Below are 6884 nucleotides of genomic sequence, written 5' to 3'. Positions count from 1 at the left end.
AAAAAAAAAAAAAAAAAAAAAAAAAAGAGGCACTCATTAACCTTCAGCATGCACACGGGTAGGAATCTCTGTCACTGTAGCAGGGAGTTGCTGAGGATTGGTACTACTTAGGGAATGGTGCTTATTGTCACAGCTTGAGGTAGGGCAAGGAAGGCCATGCACAGGAGAGGACACAGTCCCAGGTGGAGGAACTGGGTCTCAGTTAAGAATCATTTCTAACTCCCTGTGCACAGGAATTTAGGACAAGCTGGAGATGGATTAGCTGCAATGGTGGAAGGTGGAGGGGGATGGGCAGGATTAGCCAAGTTGTCAAATCCCATTCTCTGTAACTGATCATAAGACACTGATTATTTTACTACTGTTTATTATTTTTAATTTCTATCACCTATGTTTTAGATTCTTTGAAGGCCAGAGCCTTACCTCATATCTTTTTCTATTCCCAGTGCCCAGCCCAGTACCTTGTAGGCTAGTTTCTTAAATAGTATCTGCCCACATGGATTTTATAATTTTGCAGAACACTTTTCTCAAAGCCCTTGAAAAAATAGAACTAACTCTCCATGGAGCTTTGGGGAGCTGGTAGGGTGTGGAACAAATAACCAGAGTACACTCCTGAAAAGTAGAGTCAAGACATGGGGCCACCATGGTGCCTGACACAAGTACTCAGAGGGGTGCAAAGCTAATGTGGCCTTGCAGTAGGACCAGTGAAAGAGACCAGTGCTTGATATACTGGTCTTTGTGACCTCATGAAGCAAATCAAACAACCCCCAGGAACAGCCTGAGAAGCAGTGGGTGTCACCACATTGGCCAAGAATAAAGAACAGCTATAATTTTGGTTCTCACAAACCAAACAAAAAGAAATAATAGTACCATCCTGGCCCTTTCATGAAAAATGTTCTAATAGTAATAATAATAAATTCCTCCTAGTGGTATAGGTCAAGGAAACCTTTCCTGCTATGTAAAAATAATGACAATATAATTTGTAACAATTAACATTTTTTGAACACTAGGCACCACGCAGGTGCAATAAGCATTATTGAGGATTGCAAGATTAAATAAAATCTTCAACAGCTGCATGATGGTGGTCATGTTATAGACCTCAGAGGATTAAGAACTTGCCCCAAAGTCTCCAGCTCATAAGTTAGAGCAGCTGAATTTGAACCTAGACCCAAGTGATTCCAAAATTCCCATAGGAACCCTGCACTATGTATCTCTTTTAAGGTAACAGATGTTTTTTATGCTATTTGTGAACTGAGTCAGATTTTTTCTTGGCCCTTCCCTCTGATAATGAGGGAACCCTGGCCATGGAGCCCTTTGTTTAGTTCTAAAGTAGGTCTGGACCCCAAGGTTCACCCTCTCTCGGGGGAGGGGGGGTAACTCCTGGAACTCTAGGGCCCCTGAGTGATTCTTGTAAATCAAGATAAGAAAGGCTCTCATAGTGGTGGCTCGAGTCTGCACCATGCAATAGTTGTTGCGGGCAGATTCAAGTAGGCCTTGGAGTGGAGAAAGCTTTGCTGGGTATAGTTCTAGGGAACATCTGAGCTAGAGTTCTGGAAGGCCTTTCTCTTAGAGTCTGGGCTTGCACACCTTGCTGGGGCCAGGGCTGATGGGCATTGGAAACCTTCTGCTTCAAGGCACAGGGGTGGGAAGGCAGGACATTTGAGTCCTGTGCCCAAGAGTAGAATCAAGACAGGGACAGAATGAGGGACATGGAACTAGATGAAGAACCAGTCACAGCGGCAGCTTCTGGCAGCAACCTGCCTGGTTGAGATGGAAACGCTGATTCCAGCTCCAGCCCCCAGACAAGCTAAGAATATCCCAGAAAAGCAACAGCTACCACCCCCGCCCTTCTTGATCTGCTCCTACATCTGTAGCGCTATGCTGGGCGCCAGTGAGGCCGGGGAGGAGACGGAGTGGGAAGAGGCAAAAAGGGGGTTTGGTGGAGGCAGGAGAAGGTGAACTGACAAATAAAACTTTGGGAGAATGCTGGGAGGACTGGGCAGAGAGAACAGTTCTCAGGGGGCCACAAAGGGAGGTGAAGACATGAGCCAGGGAGCTGGGAGAGAAGACCAGGGACAAGGATGGGAGAGGGCTGGCATCAGTAAACTAGAAGGGAAAAAGGACTCCCCTCCCATCAAGGAAGGAAGCAGAGCTTATGGCAGAGAAAAGATCCCCCAGCTCACCTCTGTCCTCTCTGTCCCCTTCATCCTGGACACTCCAGCATCTCAGCACTGGTCCCTTCTCTCTCTGCCCTGGAGATTACATTCCTCGTCTGTGTTCCCAGCCCTATTGTCTGTCAGAAAAAACCTATAGCAGGGCTCCTTAATTAAGTCCTTTAGCAAATAGCCTGCTGGAATGGAAAAAACATGAAAACTCAGGGTCTACCTCCTGGCAGCTAGCAGCACCTCCCTGCTTTTTGCTCAAAGAGAGAGCAGGGGGTCCCTACTCTCTGCTACTACCTGGAAGGGGGTACTGCTCTCCTGGGCCTTCCCAGGGCCTTACTCTCCCACCTCACTGCTTCCTGGGGTAAGGGCCTCAGGAGAGGGAGGGTGGGCTAGGCTGGTGCATACCCTCCCTCTCTGTACAACCTCAGGAGCTAAGACCCTGGGGGAGGGGCGTTATTAGATGAGTGAGAGAGCTGGGAGGCACAGCAGGATCTAGGCATTCACATGGGCCTTTATCTTGCTGTTTTAGGAACCTGTGCTATCATTAGCCTCTATGTAAGGTTTCCCAGGAAACATGGGATGCAATGACTTTGGACTTCAAGGCTTGATGTTTACTAGGGATATCTTGAACCCCAGCCACCTTGCCTTCCTCTCCTTTACCTCTCTATCTTTCTTTTCTTTTCTTTTTTAATGTGAGGGCACAAACAACTAGGTCACAATATTTAAGTTTGATAGGTAGAATCCCTCTTGTAATTGTGTCCCGTACCCAAAAGGTGTGCTGAATATCTTTACATTGTGCCCATTAACTGGGAGCACCCCAAATTCTCCTCCTTCTCTCTCCCCCTCCCTCACTCCCTCTCCCCTCAGCTTGAATTCAAATGAGTTTTTCTCCTAGGTGGGTGTGAATTAGACCATCTCCTGGCTTCATACTAGTATTGAGTACATTGGATATTTGCTTTTCCATTCTTGTGATACTTCACTGAGAAGAATATGCTTTAACTCCACCCAGGTTAATACAAAAGATGTAAAGTCTCCATCTTTTTATGGCTGAATAGTATTCCATGGTATACATATACCACAGTTTATCAATCCATTCCTGAGTTGATGGGCATTTAGGTTGCTTCCACATCTTGGTGATTGTAAATTGAGCTGTGACAAATAATCTAGTGCAAATGTTCTTATGATAGAGCTATCATTTTTTCCTTCTGGGTAGATGCCTAGTAGTGAGATTTCAGGATTACATGGAAGGTCTAATTCAAGTTCTTTGAGGAGTCTCCATACTTCTTTCCAAAGAGGCTGTATTAGTTTGCAGTCCCACCATCAGTGTAAAAGTGTTCCCCTCTCTCCACACCTACACCAGCATCTACAACTTTGGGACTTTGTGATGTGGGCTGTTCTCACTGGGGTTAGGTGATATCTCAGGATTTTTTTTTTTTTTTTTTTTGAGACAGAGTCTCCCTGTGTCGCCCTCCATAGAGTGCCATGGCGTCACAGCAACCTCAAACTCTTGGGCTTAAGCAATTCTCTTGCCTCAGCCTCCCAAGTAGCTGGGATTACAGGTGCCTGCCACAACGTTGACTATTTTTTGTTGCAGTTGTCATTGTTGTTTAGCTGGCCCAGGCCAAGTTTGAACCTGCCAACTTCGATATATGAGGCTGGGCACTGAGCCCTCAGGGTGGTTTTGGTTTGCATTTTTCTGATGATTAGGGTTGATGAGCATTTCTTCATGTTTGTTAGCCATTCATCTGTCTTCCTCAGAGAAGGTTCTCTTCATGTCTTTTGCCCTACCTCCCTATCTTTCAGAGGCCCATCTAAGGCTTGGAGGGACCTTAGATGGGAGATTTACACTGCTGAGTGCCTGAGCTCCCCTCTCCTTCATCTCCTGGGCTAAACTGCAAAAGTCCAAGCCTGAATACCCCTACAATGCTGTGCACACAAAGACTGAGCCCATCAGACAGAAGATGATTAGGGACAGCCAGGCAAGGCTGGAGCTAGACAATGAAACAGATTCATTGGACAGATTTTATTTAGAATCAGAACTGTGGAATTGAAAGAGGTTTTAAGAATCCTCTTTTAGTCCAATTCCTAAAATATTATCTTATCCTTTTAATATTCATATTTTGTCTGATAATAAAAGTAAAATACATAAAATCTTTGCATTTTAATATGAAGAAACAGAGGTCCAGAGAGCTGAAATGACTTCCCCAAGGTCATACAACTGGCAAGCAGTAGACTAGGAATCCTATCTCCTGCCTCCTAGACTATGGGCTCTCAAAAGAGAGGACAGAACAGTCAAAGCGATGAAGAGTGTGAGGAGCATTGCCTAAGACATTCCCTGAAAGATGGGGCCCATCTGACCAGGTGGATGAGTGAAATGAAATTGGTGTGATCATCATTAATAAGGCTACTGTCCTCCCTGGACTGAAACCTTGGTCTAGGCCTGCAGTACTTGCCTTAAAAAGCCTTCAGATAACCAGTTATCTGAACAGGCACTCCTCTAGGTAACCTATGAGAAATAGAGCCTGACAAGGACCTTGGCTTCAGGGGTTGTGCCATCTAAGGGAGTCTGATATAGCCATCACTGTTTCAGAGGAACATATAGCAAATGGACATATAGAAGCAACATGCAGATACTAGTATGCATAATACTAATATGGATGAATGAATCACAGAATATAAGGCTAAACATAATATAACCCAACCAGAAAAGTATACTTGCAGATGTGGTGGGGAAGCCACCACACACCTCCTCCAAGGGAGTCTTCCTGGTTTCACTATATTTATCCCCCTTGGCCTTCACCCTATAGAAATATAACATCCTTCCCTCTAATCCTCTAATGTCTCCAGTTTATATATTATAGCAATACTGTCACTCTTTGCGGGTCAATGATTAGTTTATCTTCTTGTCCTTTAAAATTTCATTCATATCTATCTAGTACAGCTCAGAACCTAGAACCCAGAACACTTAGCCAATTGTTAGGCCGCAGCTGCTGCTAAGAAGTTTGGAAAGGCTAATGTCAAAAAGAGCATTAGGTCCCTTCCAATCAGTCTAAGAAAGATTCTTAGAGAAGGTGGGATTTCAAGAGCTTGACAGAAGACAAGGTGATTGTCTAAAGGAGGTTTCTGGTCCAGTGGTAGAGACTCAGATATTCAGGAGGGATAATCAGCGCAGAAGGAAGAAGAGAGAGAGAGAGTGCCCCAGAAAGTGTGTCTGAGGCAAGGCAAGGGGAAAAGTGAGGAGAGGGTAGTGGAACCTCTGAAGCATTTGGTTTGGGATCCTTGCAGCAAAGGAGGACATTCTTGCTTCTGATTAAGAGGATAATAGGAGGTCAGAACCTAGACCTGGATGGGGGGTGGTGGTGGTCCATGCCATAGGTGCTACATAGAAGACCTTGTCCTAAAAGACCTCAGAAATAGGCCTTATGCCAGAGAGGGAGCTGGAAGGACCCATGTGCTATTCAGACCTATGTGCCCACTGTTCTGCCAGCACAACTCAGTCTCTTGGGAGCCTGTCCTTAAGTACTGGTGAACCTACTATTCCTTGTGTGTCAGATATAGGCCAATTCAGAAAGCCTTGTAGGATAAAGTGGAGCCAATTATAGGAGCTAAAAAGAGAGAAGAGTTTTTGCAACTATGGAGAGAATGAGAGATTGGGCAGATCAGCTTAGGCTGCAAGAAAATAAAGATCAGATCCAAGAGAGCTGGAGGGAGCCTGTTGAGAAAGTGCACTTTGGGGCAGAGTCAGGGAGGAGGGACAAGTCTGCATCTCTATGTTGGTAAAGAGGAGGGGAATCTAGACAGGCAGACTGCAGGCCTCCAGGAGGGTGTGAATGAACAAGAGTTGTGGGATGGCTGAGAAATGCTGGTGTCTCTGTGCCTCTGGTGGCTGGAACCGTAGGCCAAGAGGATTCTGGAATAGCCTGTCTAGAGTCTCTCTCTCTCTCTCTCATACACACACACACACACACACACACACACACACATTGACCGTGAAGCAATGGTTCTCTGTAGCTATGTTAGTGAGGAACATGGAGGTGACTCCAGGGGCAATTCTGAGGATTTTACTGTATCTGTAGGCTACTTCTCTCAGCATCAAACGCACACCCACCTCCAAGGTCCACTTAAGAAACCAGAAGATTCCTATGCTGGGGGAACCACAGGGAGCAGCTCTGAGAAGGGTAGACATGGTCCTACAAGGCTGACAGAAAAGGCCTAGAAGCATCTGGGCTCAAGAACATCAGGAAAGTCTCAGAGAGTCCAAAACACAGAACAAAAGGCTTGTGGGCACTGAGAAGGGAATAGACAAATCCAGAGAGAAGTGGCCAGGACCCAGACTGACAGCTTGCCCCAGGGAGTGGGGACACCTGGGACATAATCTGTAAAAGACATTTAATAATGAAAACCCGCCTCAACCTGGACCCAGGGCTGGGCTGGAGGTTAGCCCAACACTTTTGGCCTCCTTCTACACAGAAGGCCCATCCATTGTCAAGACAGGGGTGACCAACGAATCCAATTTCTAGTGTTTCCGTCTCCTACCCAAGTGAGATTAGTGTGTGTTGTGGGGACAACTAACCAAGATCTTCCCAGGTACCACAACCCAGGGCCTGCCCCACTCGCTCAGCTGCAGAGAATCAGGCTGGCAAATAGACCTCAGGGACATACCTGAGGATCTTGTTGCTCCCTCTCTTTACTTCTCCCCAAGCAATGACCCTCAAGGAGGCT

This window comes from Otolemur garnettii, unplaced genomic scaffold (assembly GCF_000181295.1).
Source record: "Otolemur garnettii isolate 467f Iridium unplaced genomic scaffold, OtoGar3 scaffold00013, whole genome shotgun sequence".
Lineage (NCBI taxonomy): Eukaryota > Metazoa > Chordata > Mammalia > Primates > Galagidae > Otolemur > Otolemur garnettii.
The sequence above is the reverse complement of the archived record's forward strand: the minus strand, read 5'-3'. Positions refer to the sequence as shown.